This window comes from Tenrec ecaudatus, chromosome 18, assembly GCF_050624435.1.
Source record: "Tenrec ecaudatus isolate mTenEca1 chromosome 18, mTenEca1.hap1, whole genome shotgun sequence".
Taxonomy (NCBI): Eukaryota; Metazoa; Chordata; class Mammalia; order Afrosoricida; family Tenrecidae; genus Tenrec; species Tenrec ecaudatus.
The window spans coordinates 73,888,923-73,906,691 of NC_134547.1; the positions used below are offsets into that span (position 1 = coordinate 73,888,923).

Sequence of the window (17,769 nt, forward strand, 5' to 3'; positions counted from 1 at the left end):
CTTAGTATATATGGCTTTAGGCTTTATTATGTTCATGAATTTCTCTCTATTCCTATTTCCCAGACCAGAGTGTTTTTTTTATAACAGAAATGCCTATTGCATATTTTCAAATGCTTTTTCGGTATTTATTGTCATTATCATGACTTCTTATACATTGTCTTTTTCTTTTGTGTATGACATTAATTATTTTTCAAATGTTGAACCAACATTTTTTGTCCCTGATCTGAATCCCACCAGACTATGGTGGAGTGTTTTCCATTAAAAAAAAAGCTCTTGGATTTTATTTGCCAACATTTTACGGAGAAGTTTAGAGTCCATGTTGGTGAGGGATATTGGTCTACAGTGTTCTGTATTTGTGGGGTCTTTGCCTAGTTTCTGGATCAGTGCTACCCTCCATTCATAGAATGTCTTTCCGAGTTTGCTTCCCTTTTCTATATCCGGGGATAGTCTGTGTAGATTTGGTGATAACTCTTCCCTGAATAATTGGTAGAATTCTCCCTTTGAAGCCATCTGGTCCTGGGCTCTTCGTGGTTGGAACTTTCTTCATAACCTATTCTATTTAATATTTTGTTATTGAGCTGTTATTTCTCCATATTTTCTGCATCAATGTGGGTGTATTGTGTATCTCAAGATATCAATCCATTTCTTCTACATTTTCAAAACTACTGGAGTAATCCACATTGAAGCCCAAAATCCGTGATTATTATCAGCAAGTGTTTCAGATCCGCCTTACTTTCAGCAAGTCAGTTTTGTCATCCGCATATGGAAGGTTGTTGATGACCCTTCTTCCAGTCCTGATGCCACATTTTCTTCATATAAGCCAGCGTCTCTGCTGATTTGCTCAGTATACAGATTAATTGACGATGGTGAGAGGATTCAACCATGATGTATACCTTTCAAAATTTAATACACAAAATTAACCATGCAGTATTTTCTTGTTCAGTTCAGAAACGCACAGCTGTCTCAATTAATGGAAAGCTTCCGCATGACAACAACGAAGTGTTGTGGAATTATCGTTCTTCTCAAAACTATCTGTAGTTTTTTTTTTTAATGATCCATATAATCCGAAGGCTTCGCCAGTAGAATTTTGCCCCTGAAAAGCTTTCAATATTGAAACTTGAGGCTTTCACTACTTTTTTCATTTTTTCAGGTTGATAAATGGTGTGCATATTCTTCATGTTGGGCTTTCCGACTCCAGCTATTTGCACATTTCACTCTAGTACTTTAGTTTGTCTTCATATGTTGTCCTTTGAAAGTTTCTGTTCACCTCTTTTGTGTCATCATTTCTTTTTTTAATCTTTATTTATTACATTTTATTAGGTCCTCATACAACTCTTATCACAATGCATACATATACATACATCAATTGTATAAACCACATCCATACATACTTTGCCCTAATCATTTTCAAGGCTTTTGCTCCCCGCTGAAGCCCTTTGCATCAGGTCCTCTTTTATTTTCTCCCTCCCTCCCTGCTCCCCGCTCCCTCACGAGCCCTTGTTAATTTACCGATTGTTATTTTGTCATATCTTACCCTATCCGGAGTCTCCATCCCCCCCCCCCTTCCCTGCCGTCCCTCTCCCGGGGAGGAGGTCACATGTGGATCCCTGTCATCAGTTCCCTCTTTCCAACCCACTGACCCTCCACTCTCCCAACATTGCCCCTCACACCCCTGGTCCTGAAGGTATCATCCATCCTGGATTCCCTGTGCCTCCAGCTCCCATATGCACCAGTGTACAATCTCTGCCCCATCCAGTCCTGCAAGGTAGAATTCGGATCATGGTAGTTGGGGGGAGGAAGCATCCAGGATCTGGGGGAAATCTGTGTTCTTCATCGGTACTACATCACACCCTGACCGACCCATCTCCTCTCCTAAACCCCTCTATGAGGGGATCTCCAGTGGCCGACACATGGGCCTTGGGTCTCCACTCTGCACCTCCCCATTCATTCACTAAGGCATATATATACGTATACACACACACACACACACACATATTTTTTTTTTTTGCATGATGCCTTATACATGGTCCCTCTGTTACCGCGTGATCGCACAGGCTGGTGTGCTTCTTCCTTGTGGGCTTTATTGCTTTTGAGCTAGAGTGTCATCATTTCTTACACACGTTTTAGCTATGGTGTAGTCAAGACTAGGTTAAAGAATCCCTTTTGACATCCACTTTGATATGTTTTTTCTGTCTTTTATAATAGTTTTCTCATCTGGCATCATTCCACAGATCATTTGGTCTTCTGTCATTAGTGTTCAATGAATCAAATTTATTCTTGTGAGAAATTTAAGTGAGATATATATATACCTGTTGTATTTGGACTCTCGTGGGTTTGTTTTATTCTTCTTCAACTTGAATTTGAACATGCTCATGAGCAATTGATGCATTGCACTAAGCCCCTGCTTCCATTGAAGGTGCTGGTATTGAGCTTCTCCGTGGTGTCATTTTAGTCAGTTTGGTTTCTTTGCATTCCATGTGGTGAAGCTCTGTCCCTCTGAAGATTTTTTATAGTCTGGGAAAGAGAGGGAAGTCCTGCTCTGTTCTACAAGATCACTATGAGTCTGAATCAACTTGATGGCTGTGAGTTTGTAGGAGAGATTTTTTTCTTTTGCTTTGTTTGGGTTATTTTAACCACAATTCATTCTGTTCCAGCTTTATCCTCTTGCTTTTTTTCTCTTCCACCAAGTAATTGCAGCTCAGATCATTATGAACCATAAATTTTTCATGAGCTGATTTAGCATATTGCACTGTGAAGCACAAGGTCAGCGGTTCCAAGTCTCCAACCCTTCATGCCAGAAAAATGAGGCTTTCTGCTCCCATGAAGAGTTACAACCTATACCATGTTCAGTTTCATTCTGGTTTCAGTAATTCCCCTCAGTTCCCTTGGCCTTGGTCACTCCCTAGGACGCATGAACCCCTCAGGACCAGCGGTGGGAGTGGCGACACCAGGAAGCATGGGGGTGTAGAAAGAGAGAACCGATCTTGGGGATCTATGGGGAACCTCCTCTCTGGGAGATGTGCAATGGGAAGGTGGGTGAGGGGAGACGCCGGGCAGCGTAAGATAAGATAAAATAATTATTTATGAACTATTAAGGGTTCAGGGTAAAGGTGGGACGACCATGCCCGCCCACTCACATGACCACGCCCACCCTCGCATGGCCACACCCACCCGCGACTGGGACCACGCCTGCCTCCTCACAGGACCACTCCCGCTTCTGCACGTGACCGCGCCCACCTGCGCACGTGACCAGCCAGCCAGAGCACGTGACCACGCCCGCCTGCGCACTTTACCGTGCTCGCCTGGGCCCCTACCCACAGACACCTGCGACCGTGACCACGCCCACCTGCATACGTGACCACGGACACACGCGCACGTGACCATGCCAACCTCCGCACGCGACCACGCCCACCTGGAGCCGAGGGACGTTACCAGAGAGCCTGCAGGCGGATGTCGCAAAAGAGCAGGACGATTCACAGCGGAGAAGATCCAGGGAGAGAGTCCGAGGCAACTGGACTCTGCCCCGGCTGCGAGAGAGGTAGTCACTGGGCAGAGGGTGGTCATTCAAAGTGTAGCAATTGAGGCCATTTACCTGGAAGTAACGCCAAGCCAAGAAACGGGCAGCGGGGCGTGCTCCCAGCCCCTTTGAACCGGAGCGCAGGTAATAGAGGAAGGAGCTGGATACAGACCCCACCCAGCAGAACATGGGAGGCAAGGTGTCTGCCGGCCAGAGCAAAGATCCTAAAGAGAAACTGCAGGCATCCCCCAACCTCACAGCAGGAGACCAGACCTAGCCAAACTTGCAGAACCCCAGCCCCTGTTCTGGCTGCTGTAACCTTGATTAACCAAGAGAAGGCTCAGGAGCCCCCACAGCAGTTTGCTGATGCTAAAGAACAGGAGCCCCTTATTGAAAGAGTAATACCGTTTTTGTCAGGAAGTTTTAACCTGACTACTCAAGAAATTCAAATTGATACTGGAGTCGATCAGAGTTGTGAAGTAAAGCCAAAAGCTGTGATTCTATCAGAAATTGTTAAGAGCAGTAATTGGGGTTCGCTACCTAAAAGAACTCTAGGATGTCGATTAGGAAAGTCTAATGTAAATCCTCAAGGTGTTCTGACTGTTGCTGGAATTATTGAACGAGATTATGAAAAAGTTAAGGCAGTGATGAATTCTGATATATCATGGTTTATAAAAGAAGATCGCTTAAGCCAATTTTGGCTTCCTTGCTGTCCTAGAGTAAAATTGTATGCCTATCAGGAAAGAGTACTTGAGAAGTCTGACCACCCTTTAAATCAAGGGGTCTTTTGGAATGCTGTTGTGGGGAAACGAGAGCGCTTACCCCCCACCCCCCACGGTATTAGAGATCGAAGGGGAAATGGTTTTAAACTTTGGATACAGGGTCATTCCTTTAGGTCATTCAGGAGGGCCTAAGACCCTCCCGTGAACTTCCTCTACGTCCAGCATGGAAGGAATGAGTGACGTTAACCAAGAGAGACGATTGCAAGGTTGTAAAATCATACAGTGTAAGAAGCCTGGAGGGCAAAGCGGCTTAATTGAGCCTACAACCTTATTGGTAAACTTGGAGAGAGAAAAAAAAAAATGTCTGTTTGGTAAATTACTTAGAGAGCAGCTGAACAAAATTTCTTAAGAAATTTTCCAGTCTTTCAAAGTATGGTACGAAGTTCTCTCAATTTAGCTCTCTTAATTCTCTGAGAGCCGAAAGCCAAGATTCACTTAACAATGGAGGCTATCTAACAAGTAGTTTCACTGGTTCAAGACCTAGCCAGGTAACTGAGACTGCTAGCAGTATTTTAATATTTGCATTGTTAAAACAGAAGGGGGACAAGAGGAATCTCGTGTGTGACAAATTTCATTTGGTGATTTTAACCAAATTTTTTTTCTCCTCACTAAAAGTGCGTGACAAAATGAGGGCAGATAAGCACGTTTTCGATTCGACAGAGAAAATTAATCCTAAGAAATCCGAAGATGATGGAAACCGCGTTTGGGATCCAGGTCCATTCACCTGGAGAAGAGGCTATGCAATCATGTTTTTACAGAAGAAAGCTGTGGGCCTCTCCTTAGAAGGACGCAACCATGTTTGGAGAAAGATGGACAGGGAAGAGATGGAGAAGCCACCCGCTATTCATCATAATTCCTTTTTCAGGTTCATGACTCCCCAGAGAGAGGGGCTATTTGTTTATATTTTTCACAGGCAAAGGAGATAGATAGGTGGATTTCTCTTCTGCCAGCAAGGCCCAGAAGAAAGGAGAGAAGCTGATATGTGACGCGACCCTGTCCTGTTACGGAAGTTATCCAAAACGTCAAGGAGACCTGGCAGATTCCTGAGAATGGCGATCGCTGACTGCTGAGATATTTCTTCCATGGCTGACGCTGTCTAAAGGACACCCTGGGACACTATCAAAACTGAACATTATTTGGCTCTCATCATGGGTTCACGGTGAGATCTCATCTTTATTTTAATCTACATCTCTCAGATAATTAGTGATCACTATTAGCATTTTTACATGTGTTTGTGAGCCACGTGAGTGTCATCTTTGGTGTACTATGTCTTTTGCCCACTTTTGAATTGGATTTTCCCCCTTATTGAGGTGTCACACAATGGTATAGATTTTAGTAATCCGGGCCTTGTGTGTTGTGTCTTTGCTCAAGATTTATTCCCAGTACATCGGGCTCTCATTTTACTCTTTGGGTAAAGTCTTAATGTGTGCAACTTATTTTCAGTAGGTCTCCGTTATCTATTTGGTCTCCCACTTTGTGTGCTTTCCTTTATATTATATTTGGTAGTCTGTGTATGCCCCGCAATAGAACTGTGAGGGTTTTCCCAGTGTTCTCATTGATGATCCTTATAGCTCTGGGGTTTGAACTCATGTCTTTAATCCATCATCTTGAGTTCATTTGCGTGCCTTGGATTAGGGAGGGGTCCTCTGGTACATGGAGATGGACATCCAATTTCTCCAGCCCCATTTGTTGAAGAGGCTGTCACGTAACAATTTCATGGATTCGGTCCTTTGTCAAAGATCACTTGCCTGTATTTGGATGGGTTTATTTCTGTGGGCATTTTTTTTCCCCTGGTGCATTAGTCTATGCATCTATCATTACACCATTACAACCCTGTTTTGACTAATGTGGTTGTCATAGGTGTTGAGGTAGGTAGCGTAAGACTCTCTATGTTGTTCTGTGTAAGGAGTTCTTTGCTTATCCTACGTCTCTCATATCTCCAAATGAAGTCGGTAATTATTTTTTCCATTTCACAAAGAATGACATTGGGATTTGCATCGCAATTGCATTGTATTTATAAAAATCTCTGGGTAGCATTGATATTTTCACACCGATAAGTCATCATATCCATGAACATTGGATGCTTTTGCATTTGTGTAGGTCTCTTGGTTTCTTGTAATAAAGTCACCTAGTTTACTTTGGATAGTCATTTGTTTCTTTAATTAGGTTTCTCACGAAGTAATTCATCTTAGTATAACTTTGATAAGTGGTATTGCTTTTTAATAACTTTTTCAGAGCTCTCCCGACTAGGATGCAGTAATCCAATATATTTTTACTTATTAATCTCACGGGTTTTCCAAAACACCTCCATTCATTCCAGCCATCTTTTTGGAGAATTCGTGTTTCTTTTTACGTATGAAATCACATCATCTATAAATAGTTAGGAGTTTTACTTCATTTTTTTTTGGCCCAATTCTTTTCCCTTGATTTTTTTTAATGGCTTAATTCTTTTTTAATTGTTCTGGCTAAGACTTCGAGCCAAAAGAGTAGTGTTACATAAGAGTAGTGATGTGGACAGTCTTGTTTGGTTCTGGTTCTGAAGGGAAATGTTTTCAATATTTTTCTCTTTGCGCATGATTTTGACCTTTATTTCTTAGTATATATGGCTTTAGGCTTTATTATGTTCATGAATTTCTCTCTATTCCTATTTCCCAGACCAGAGTGTTTTTTTTATAACAGAAACGCCTATTGCATATTTTCAAATGCTTTTTCGGTATTTATTGTCATTATCATGACTTCTTATACATTGTCTTTTTCTTTTGTGTATGACATTAATTATTTTTCAAATGTTGAACCAACATTTTTTGTCCCTGATCTGAATCCCACCAGACTATGGTGGAGTGTTTTCCATTAAAAAAAAAGCTCTTGGATTTTATTTGCCAACATTTTACGGAGAAGTTTAGAGTCCATGTTGGTGAGGGATATTGGTCTACAGTGTTCTGTATTTGTGGGGTCTTTGCCTAGTTTCTGGATCAGTGCTACCCTCCATTCATAGAATGTCTTTCCGAGTTTGCTTCCCTTTTCTATATCCGGGGATAGTCTGTGTAGATTTGGTGATAACTCTTCCCTGAATAATTGGTAGAATTCTCCCTTTGAAGCCATCTGGTCCTGGGCTCTTCGTGGTTGGAACTTTCTTCATAACCTATTCTATTTAATATTTTGTTATTGAGCTGTTATTTCTCCATATTTTCTGCATCAATGTGGGTGTATTGTGTATCTCAAGATATCAATCCATTTCTTCTACATTTTCAAAACTACTGGAGTAATCCACATTGAAGCCCAAAATCCGTGATTATTATCAGCAAGTGTTTCAGATCCGCCTTACTTTCAGCAAGTCAGTTTTGTCATCCGCATATGGAAGGTTGTTGATGACCCTTCTTCCAGTCCTGATGCCACATTTTCTTCATATAAGCCAGCGTCTCTGCTGATTTGCTCAGTATACAGATTAATTGACGATGGTGAGAGGATTCAACCATGATGTATACCTTTCAAAATTTAATACACAAAATTAACCATGCAGTATTTTCTTGTTCAGTTCAGAAACGCACAGCTGTCTCAATTAATGGAAAGCTTCCGCATGACAACAACGAAGTGTTGTGGAATTATCGTTCTTCTCAAAACTATCTGTAGTTTTTTTTTTTAATGATCCATATAATCCGAAGGCTTCGCCAGTAGAATTTTGCCCCTGAAAAGCTTTCAATATTGAAACTTGAGGCTTTCACTACTTTTTTCATTTTTTCAGGTTGATAAATGGTGTGCATATTCTTCATGTTGGGCTTTCCGACTCCAGCTATTTGCACATTTCACTCTAGTACTTTAGTTTGTCTTCATATGTTGTCCTTTGAAAGTTTCTGTTCACCTCTTTTGTGTCATCATTTCTTTTTTTAATCTTTATTTATTACATTTTATTAGGTCCTCATACAACTCTTATCACAATGCATACATATACATACATCAATTGTATAAACCACATCCATACATACTTTGCCCTAATCATTTTCAAGGCTTTTGCTCCCCGCTGAAGCCCTTTGCATCAGGTCCTCTTTTATTTTCTCCCTCCCTCCCTGCTCCCCGCTCCCTCACGAGCCCTTGTTAATTTACCGATTGTTATTTTGTCATATCTTACCCTATCCGGAGTCTCCATCCCCCCCCCCCCTTCCCTGCCGTCCCTCTCCCGGGGAGGAGGTCACATGTGGATCCCTGTCATCAGTTCCCTCTTTCCAACCCACTGACCCTCCACTCTCCCAACATTGCCCCTCACACCCCTGGTCCTGAAGGTATCATCCATCCTGGATTCCCTGTGCCTCCAGCTCCCATATGCACCAGTGTACAATCTCTGCCCCATCCAGTCCTGCAAGGTAGAATTCGGATCATGGTAGTTGGGGGGAGGAAGCATCCAGGATCTGGGGGAAATCTGTGTTCTTCATCGGTACTACATCACACCCTGACCGACCCATCTCCTCTCCTAAACCCCTCTATGAGGGGATCTCCAGTGGCCGACACATGGGCCTTGGGTCTCCACTCTGCACCTCCCCATTCATTCACTAAGGCATATATATACGTATACACACACACACACACACACATATTTTTTTTTTTTTGCATGATGCCTTATACATGGTCCCTCTGTTACCGCGTGATCGCACAGGCTGGTGTGCTTCTTCCTTGTGGGCTTTATTGCTTTTGAGCTAGAGTGTCATCATTTCTTACACACGTTTTAGCTATGGTGTAGTCAAGACTAGGTTAAAGAATCCCTTTTGACATCCACTTTGATATATTTTTTCTGTCTTTTATAATAGTTTTCTCATCTGGCATCATTCCACAGATCATTTGGTCTTCTGTCATTAGTGTTCAATGAATCAAATTTATTCTTGTGAGAAATTTAAGTGAGATATATATATACCTGTTGTATTTGGACTCTCGTGGGTTTGTTTTATTCTTCTTCAACTTGAATTTGAACATGCTCATGAGCAATTGATGCATTGCACTAAGCCCCTGCTTCCATTGAAGGTGCTGGTATTGAGCTTCTCCGTGGTGTCGTTTTAGTCAGTTTGGTTTCTTTGCATTCCATGTGGTGAAGCTCTGTCCCTCTGAAGATTTTTTATAGTCTGGGAAAGAGAGGGAAGTCCTGCTCTGTTCTACAAGATCACTATGAGTCTGAATCAACTTGATGGCTGTGAGTTTGTAGGAGAGATTTTTTTCTTTTGCTTTGTTTGGGTTATTTTAACCACAATTCATTCTGTTCCAGCTTTATCCTCTTGCTTTTTTTCTCTTCCACCAAGTAATTGCAGCTCAGATCATTATGAACCATAAATTTTTCATGAGCTGATTTAGCATATTGCACTGTGAAGCACAAGGTCAGCGGTTCCAAGTCTCCAACCCTTCATGCCAGAAAAATGAGGCTTTCTGCTCCCATGAAGAGTTACAACCTATACCATGTTCAGTTTCATTCTGGTTTCAGTAATTCCCCTCAGTTCCCTTGGCCTTGGTCACTCCCTAGGACGCATGAACCCCTCAGGACCAGCGGTGGGAGTGGCGACACCAGGAAGCATGGGGGTGTAGAAAGAGAGAACCGATCTTGGGGATCTATGGGGAACCTCCTCTCTGGGAGATGTGCAATGGGAAGGTGGGTGAGGGGAGACGCCGGGCAGCGTAAGATAAGATAAAATAATTATTTATGAACTATTAAGGGTTCAGGGTAAAGGTGGGACGACCATGCCCGCCCACTCACATGACCACGCCCACCCTCGCATGGCCACACCCACCCGCGACTGGGACCACGCCTGCCTCCTCACAGGACCACTCCCGCTTCTGCACGTGACCGCGCCCACCTGCGCACGTGACCAGCCAGCCAGAGCACGTGACCACGCCCGCCTGCGCACTTTACCGTGCTCGCCTGGGCCCCTACCCACAGACACCTGCGACCGTGACCACGCCCACCTGCATACGTGACCACGGACACACGCGCACGTGACCATGCCAACCTCCGCACGCGACCACGCCCACCTGGAGCCGAGGGACGTTACCAGAGAGCCTGCAGGCGGATGTCGCAAAAGAGCAGGACGATTCACAGCGGAGAAGATCCAGGGAGAGAGTCCGAGGCAACTGGACTCTGCCCCGGCTGCGAGAGAGGTAGTCACTGGGCAGAGGGTGGTCATTCAAAGTGTAGCAATTGAGGCCATTTACCTGGAAGTAACGCCAAGCCAAGAAACGGGCAGCGGGGCGTGCTCCCAGCCCCTTTGAACCGGAGCGCAGGTAATAGAGGAAGGAGCTGGATACAGACCCCACCCAGCAGAACATGGGAGGCAAGGTGTCTGCCGGCCAGAGCAAAGATCCTAAAGAGAAACTGCAGGCATCCCCCAACCTCACAGCAGGAGACCAGACCTAGCCAAACTTGCAGAACCCCAGCCCCTGTTCTGGCTGCTGTAACCTTGATTAACCAAGAGAAGGCTCAGGAGCCCCCACAGCAGTTTGCTGATGCTAAAGAACAGGAGCCCCTTATTGAAAGAGTAATACCGTTTTTGTCAGGAAGTTTTAACCTGACTACTCAAGAAATTCAAATTGATACTGGAGTCGATCAGAGTTGTGAAGTAAAGCCAAAAGCTGTGATTCTATCAGAAATTGTTAAGAGCAGTAATTGGGGTTCGCTACCTAAAAGAACTCTAGGATGTCGATTAGGAAAGTCTAATGTAAATCCTCAAGGTGTTCTGACTGTTGCTGGAATTATTGAACGAGATTATGAAAAAGTTAAGGCAGTGATGAATTCTGATATATCATGGTTTATAAAAGAAGATCGCTTAAGCCAATTTTGGCTTCCTTGCTGTCCTAGAGTAAAATTGTATGCCTATCAGGAAAGAGTACTTGAGAAGTCTGACCACCCTTTAAATCAAGGGGTCTTTTGGAATGCTGTTGTGGGGAAACGAGAGCGCTTACCCCCCACCCCCCACGGTATTAGAGATCGAAGGGGAAATGGTTTTAAACTTTGGATACAGGGTCATTCCTTTAGGTCATTCAGGAGGGCCTAAGACCCTCCCGTGAACTTCCTCTACGTCCAGCATGGAAGGAATGAGTGACGTTAACCAAGAGAGACGATTGCAAGGTTGTAAAATCATACAGTGTAAGAAGCCTGGAGGGCAAAGCGGCTTAATTGAGCCTACAACCTTATTGGTAAACTTGGAGAGAGAAAAAAAAAATGTCTGTTTGGTAAATTACTTAGAGAGCAGCTGAACAAAATTTCTTAAGAAATTTTCCAGTCTTTCAAAGTATGGTACGAAGTTCTCTCAATTTAGCTCTCTTAATTCTCTGAGAGCCGAAAGCCAAGATTCACTTAACAATGGAGGCTATCTAACAAGTAGTTTCACTGGTTCAAGACCTAGCCAGGTAACTGAGACTGCTAGCAGTATTTTAATATTTGCATTGTTAAAACAGAAGGGGGACAAGAGGAATCTCGTGTGTGACAAATTTCATTTGGTGATTTTAACCAAATTTTTTTTCTCCTCACTAAAAGTGCGTGACAAAATGAGGGCAGATAAGCACGTTTTCGATTCGACAGAGAAAATTAATCCTAAGAAATCCGAAGATGATGGAAACCGCGTTTGGGATCCAGGTCCATTCACCTGGAGAAGAGGCTATGCAATCATGTTTTTACAGAAGAAAGCTGTGGGCCTCTCCTTAGAAGGACGCAACCATGTTTGGAGAAAGATGGACAGGGAAGAGATGGAGAAGCCACCCGCTATTCATCATAATTCCTTTTTCAGGTTCATGACTCCCCAGAGAGAGGGGCTATTTGTTTATATTTTTCACAGGCAAAGGAGATAGATAGGTGGATTTCTCTTCTGCCAGCAAGGCCCAGAAGAAAGGAGAGAAGCTGATATGTGACGCGACCCTGTCCTGTTACGGAAGTTATCCAAAACGTCAAGGAGACCTGGCAGATTCCTGAGAATGGCGATCGCTGACTGCTGAGATATTTCTTCCATGGCTGACGCTGTCTAAAGGACACCCTGGGACACTATCAAAACTGAACATTATTTGGCTCTCATCATGGGTTCACGGTGAGATCTCATCTTTATTTTAATCTACATCTCTCAGATAATTAGTGATCACTATTAGCATTTTTACATGTGTTTGTGAGCCACGTGAGTGTCATCTTTGGTGTACTATGTCTTTTGCCCACTTTTGAATTGGATTTTCCCCCTTATTGAGGTGTCACACAATGGTATAGATTTTAGTAATCCGGGCCTTGTGTGTTGTGTCTTTGCTCAAGATTTATTCCCAGTACATCGGGCTCTCATTTTACTCTTTGGGTAAAGTCTTAATGTGTGCAACTTATTTTCAGTAGGTCTCCGTTATCTATTTGGTCTCCCACTTTGTGTGCTTTCCTTTATATTATATTTGGTAGTCTGTGTATGCCCCGCAATAGAACTGTGAGGGTTTTCCCAGTGTTCTCATTGATGATCCTTATAGCTCTGGGGTTTGAACTCATGTCTTTAATCCATCATCTTGAGTTCATTTGCGTGCCTTGGATTAGGGAGGGGTCCTCTGGTACATGGAGATGGACATCCAATTTCTCCAGCCCCATTTGTTGAAGAGGCTGTCACGTAACAATTTCATGGATTCGGTCCTTTGTCAAAGATCACTTGCCTGTATTTGGATGGGTTTATTTCTGTGGGCATTTTTTTTCCCCTGGTGCATTAGTCTATGCATCTATCATTACACCATTACAACCCTGTTTTGACTAATGTGGTTGTCATAGGTGTTGAGGTAGGTAGCGTAAGACTCTCTATGTTGTTCTGTGTAAGGAGTTCTTTGCTTATCCTACGTCTCTCATATCTCCAAATGAAGTCGGTAATTATTTTTTCCATTTCACAAAGAATGACATTGGGATTTGCATCGCAATTGCATTGTATTTATAAAAATCTCTGGGTAGCATTGATATTTTCACACCGATAAGTCATCATATCCATGAACATTGGATGCTTTTGCATTTGTGTAGGTCTCTTGGTTTCTTGTAATAAAGTCACCTAGTTTACTTTGGATAGTCATTTGTTTCTTTAATTAGGTTTCTCACGAAGTAATTCATCTTAGTATAACTTTGATAAGTGGTATTGCTTTTTAATAACTTTTTCAGAGCTCTCCCGACTAGGATGCAGTAATCCAATATATTTTTACTTATTAATCTCACGGGTTTTCCAAAACACCTCCATTCATTCCAGCCATCTTTTTGGAGAATTCGTGTTTCTTTTTACGTATGAAATCACATCATCTATAAATAGTTAGGAGTTTTACTTCATTTTTTTTGGCCCAATTCTTTTCCCTTGATTTTTTTTAATGGCTTAATTCTTTTTTAATTGTTCTGGCTAAGACTTCGAGCCAAAAGAGTAGTGTTACATAAGAGTAGTGATGTGGACAGTCTTGTTTGGTTCTGGTTCTGAAGGGAAATGTTTTCAATATTTTTCTCTTTGCGCATGATTTTGACCTTTATTTCTTAGTATATATGGCTTTAGGCTTTATTATGTTCATGAATTTCTCTCTATTCCTATTTCCCAGACCAGAGTGTTTTTTTTATAACAGAAACGCCTATTGCATATTTTCAAATGCTTTTTCGGTATTTATTGTCATTATCATGACTTCTTATACATTGTCTTTTTCTTTTGTGTATGACATTAATTATTTTTCAAATGTTGAACCAACATTTTTTGTCCCTGATCTGAATCCCACCAGACTATGGTGGAGTGTTTTCCATTAAAAAAAAAGCTCTTGGATTTTATTTGCCAACATTTTACGGAGAAGTTTAGAGTCCATGTTGGTGAGGGATATTGGTCTACAGTGTTCTGTATTTGTGGGGTCTTTGCCTAGTTTCTGGATCAGTGCTACCCTCCATTCATAGAATGTCTTTCCGAGTTTGCTTCCCTTTTCTATATCCGGGGATAGTCTGTGTAGATTTGGTGATAACTCTTCCCTGAATAATTGGTAGAATTCTCCCTTTGAAGCCATCTGGTCCTGGGCTCTTCGTGGTTGGAACTTTCTTCATAACCTATTCTATTTAATATTTTGTTATTGAGCTGTTATTTCTCCATATTTTCTGCATCAATGTGGGTGTATTGTGTATCTCAAGATATCAATCCATTTCTTCTACATTTTCAAAACTACTGGAGTAATCCACATTGAAGCCCAAAATCCGTGATTATTATCAGCAAGTGTTTCAGATCCGCCTTACTTTCAGCAAGTCAGTTTTGTCATCCGCATATGGAAGGTTGTTGATGACCCTTCTTCCAGTCCTGATGCCACATTTTCTTCATATAAGCCAGCGTCTCTGCTGATTTGCTCAGTATACAGATTAATTGACGATGGTGAGAGGATTCAACCATGATGTATACCTTTCAAAATTTAATACACAAAATTAACCATGCAGTATTTTCTTGTTCAGTTCAGAAACGCACAGCTGTCTCAATTAATGGAAAGCTTCCGCATGACAACAACGAAGTGTTGTGGAATTATCGTTCTTCTCAAAACTATCTGTAGTTTTTTTTTTTAATGATCCATATAATCCGAAGGCTTCGCCAGTAGAATTTTGCCCCTGAAAAGCTTTCAATATTGAAACTTGAGGCTTTCACTACTTTTTTCATTTTTTCAGGTTGATAAATGGTGTGCATATTCTTCATGTTGGGCTTTCCGACTCCAGCTATTTGCACATTTCACTCTAGTACTTTAGTTTGTCTTCATATGTTGTCCTTTGAAAGTTTCTGTTCACCTCTTTTGTGTCATCATTTCTTTTTTTAATCTTTATTTATTACATTTTATTAGGTCCTCATACAACTCTTATCACAATGCATACATATACATACATCAATTGTATAAACCACATCCATACATACTTTGCCCTAATCATTTTCAAGGCTTTTGCTCCCCGCTGAAGCCCTTTGCATCAGGTCCTCTTTTATTTTCTCCCTCCCTCCCTGCTCCCCGCTCCCTCACGAGCCCTTGTTAATTTACCGATTGTTATTTTGTCATATCTTACCCTATCCGGAGTCTCCATCCCCCCCCCCCTTCCCTGCCGTCCCTCTCCCGGGGAGGAGGTCACATGTGGATCCCTGTCATCAGTTCCCTCTTTCCAACCCACTGACCCTCCACTCTCCCAACATTGCCCCTCACACCCCTGGTCCTGAAGGTATCATCCATCCTGGATTCCCTGTGCCTCCAGCTCCCATATGCACCAGTGTACAATCTCTGCCCCATCCAGTCCTGCAAGGTAGAATTCGGATCATGGTAGTTGGGGGGAGGAAGCATCCAGGATCTGGGGGAAATCTGTGTTCTTCATCGGTACTACATCACACCCTGACCGACCCATCTCCTCTCCTAAACCCCTCTATGAGGGGATCTCCAGTGGCCGACACATGGGCCTTGGGTCTCCACTCTGCACCTCCCCATTCATTCACTAAGGCATATATATACGTATACACACACACACACACACACATATTTTTTTTTTTTTGCATGATGCCTTATACATGGTCCCTCTGTTACCGCGTGATCGCACAGGCTGGTGTGCTTCTTCCTTGTGGGCTTTATTGCTTTTGAGCTAGAGTGTCATCATTTCTTACACACGTTTTAGCTATGGTGTAGTCAAGACTAGGTTAAAGAATCCCTTTTGACATCCACTTTGATATATTTTTTCTGTCTTTTATAATAGTTTTCTCATCTGGCATCATTCCACAGATCATTTGGTCTTCTGTCATTAGTGTTCAATGAATCAAATTTATTCTTGTGAGAAATTTAAGTGAGATATATATATACCTGTTGTATTTGGACTCTCGTGGGTTTGTTTTATTCTTCTTCAACTTGAATTTGAACATGCTCATGAGCAATTGATGCATTGCACTAAGCCCCTGCTTCCATTGAAGGTGCTGGTATTGAGCTTCTCCGTGGTGTCGTTTTAGTCAGTTTGGTTTCTTTGCATTCCATGTGGTGAAGCTCTGTCCCTCTGAAGATTTTTTATAGTCTGGGAAAGAGAGGGAAGTCCTGCTCTGTTCTACAAGATCACTATGAGTCTGAATCAACTTGATGGCTGTGAGTTTGTAGGAGAGATTTTTTTCTTTTGCTTTGTTTGGGTTATTTTAACCACAATTCATTCTGTTCCAGCTTTATCCTCTTGCTTTTTTTCTCTTCCACCAAGTAATTGCAGCTCAGATCATTATGAACCATAAATTTTTCATGAGCTGATTTAGCATATTGCACTGTGAAGCACAAGGTCAGCGGTTCCAAGTCTCCAACCCTTCATGCCAGAAAAATGAGGCTTTCTGCTCCCATGAAGAGTTACAACCTATACCATGTTCAGTTTCATTCTGGTTTCAGTAATTCCCCTCAGTTCCCTTGGCCTTGGTCACTCCCTAGGACGCATGAACCCCTCAGGACCAGCGGTGGGAGTGGCGACACCAGGAAGCATGGGGGTGTAGAAAGAGAGAACCGATCTTGGGGATCTATGGGGAACCTCCTCTCTGGGAGATGTGCAATGGGAAGGTGGGTGAGGGGAGACGCCGGGCAGCGTAAGATAAGATAAAATAATTATTTATGAACTATTAAGGGTTCAGGGTAAAGGTGGGACGACCATGCCCGCCCACTCACATGACCACGCCCACCCTCGCATGGCCACACCCACCCGCGACTGGGACCACGCCTGCCTCCTCACAGGACCACTCCCGCTTCTGCACGTGACCGCGCCCACCTGCGCACGTGACCAGCCAGCCAGAGCACGTGACCACGCCCGCCTGCGCACTTTACCGTGCTCGCCTGGGCCCCTACCCACAGACACCTGCGACCGTGACCACGCCCACCTGCATACGTGACCACGGACACACGCGCACGTGACCATGCCAACCTCCGCACGCGACCACGCCCACCTGGAGCCGAGGGACGTTACCAGAGAGCCTGCAGGCGGATGTCGCAAAAGAGCAGGACGATTCACAGCGGAGAAGATCCAGGGAGAGAGTCCGAGGCAACTGGACTCTGCCCCGGCTGCGAGAGAGGTAGTCACTGGGCAGAGGGTGGTCATTCAAAGTGTAGCAATTGAGGCCATTTACCTGGAAGTAACGCCAAGCCAAGAAACGGGCAGCGGGGCGTGCTCCCAGCCCCTTTGAACCGGAGCGCAGGTAATAGAGGAAGGAGCTGGATACAGACCCCACCCAGCAGAACATGGGAGGCAAGGTGTCTGCCGGCCAGAGCAAAGATCCTAAAGAGAAACTGCAGGCATCCCCCAACCTCACAGCAGGAGACCAGACCTAGCCAAACTTGCAGAACCCCAGCCCCTGTTCTGGCTGCTGTAACCTTGATTAACCAAGAGAAGGCTCAGGAGCCCCCACAGCAGTTTGCTGATGCTAAAGAACAGGAGCCCCTTATTGAAAGAGTAATACCGTTTTTGTCAGGAAGTTTTAACCTGACTACTCAAGAAATTCAAATTGATACTGGAGTCGATCA

The 17,769-nt window shown here is 43.3% G+C and overlaps 1 long non-coding RNA gene across 4 annotated transcripts in view; it reads left to right on the forward strand.

The window, feature by feature from the left end:
- Nucleotides 1-17,769, forward strand: part of LOC142431574 (uncharacterized) — an 85,570-nt gene that overhangs the window by 5,067 nt on the left and 62,734 nt on the right. The window contains exons 3-7 of one of the 4 annotated variants that reach the window (XR_012780844.1): nt 3,204-3,538; nt 4,915-5,458; nt 10,097-10,431; nt 11,807-12,350; nt 16,987-17,321. This is a non-coding gene — a long non-coding RNA (uncharacterized LOC142431574). The remainder of the gene's footprint in view (nt 1-3,203; nt 3,539-4,914; nt 5,459-10,096; nt 10,432-11,806; nt 12,351-16,986; nt 17,322-17,769) is intronic. The other 3 variants (XR_012780847.1, XR_012780846.1, XR_012780845.1) reach the window with 3 other exon arrangements.